Source organism: Chiloscyllium plagiosum, chromosome 26 (genome assembly GCF_004010195.1).
Source record: "Chiloscyllium plagiosum isolate BGI_BamShark_2017 chromosome 26, ASM401019v2, whole genome shotgun sequence".
Lineage (NCBI taxonomy): Eukaryota > Metazoa > Chordata > Chondrichthyes > Orectolobiformes > Hemiscylliidae > Chiloscyllium > Chiloscyllium plagiosum.
Genome location: NC_057735.1, coordinates 38417889 through 38418673, shown reverse-complemented (window position 1 = coordinate 38418673; position 785 = coordinate 38417889).

The following is a 785-nucleotide window of genomic DNA, read 5'->3' as shown; positions in this document are numbered from 1 at the left end:
GCACTATTCTAATCCTTAATGTCATCACTCATGTTTGGTCAATAGAACACTTCCCTTATTTTTCTCAGTCTGACTCAGTTCCTTGGCAGCTTGCGTAAATGTGCTTCTCATCTCCTTCTGAGTCCTTTTGAATGGTACACGGTCCACCTTGGGCTTTCACTTCACCTCTGCATGCCCAATATTCTCTTCTAGCAACAAGTGCATCCTTAATGCGCTCATGCCATTCAAAGTGTCAGCTCAAAACCTGCAAAAGGTCTGCAATCTGGCTACTCTGTTCCTATGTGAGATTTGGACTGTTCCTGTATGAGATCTAGACTGCATTGCAGCCTGTGGTTTTTTTGGCCCCAGCATTGATAACTGTGTTGCTACTCTTATTTGATCAAGTTTTTCAACCACTTCTGTTGCAATTTGATAGTTTTTTTTTCACCAAGAGTTTAAAAAATTCCAATTCTGTCACATATCCCTGTTTATTTCCAAAACAGCAGGAAGAAGAAAATGTGAAGCTGTTATGACTCAGCACATAGTTCAAAGTTGCAGAGTGTTTTACTTAGATTTAGATTAGATTAGATTAGATTACTTAGATTACTTTACAGTGTGGAAACAGGCCCTTCGGCCCAACAAGTCCACACCGACCCGCCGAAGCGCAACCCACCCATACCCCTACATTTACCCATTATCTAACACTACGGACAATTTAACATGGCCAATTCACCTGACCTGCACATCTTTGGACTGTGGGAGGAAACCGGAGCACCCGGAGGAAACCCACGCAGACACGGGGAGAA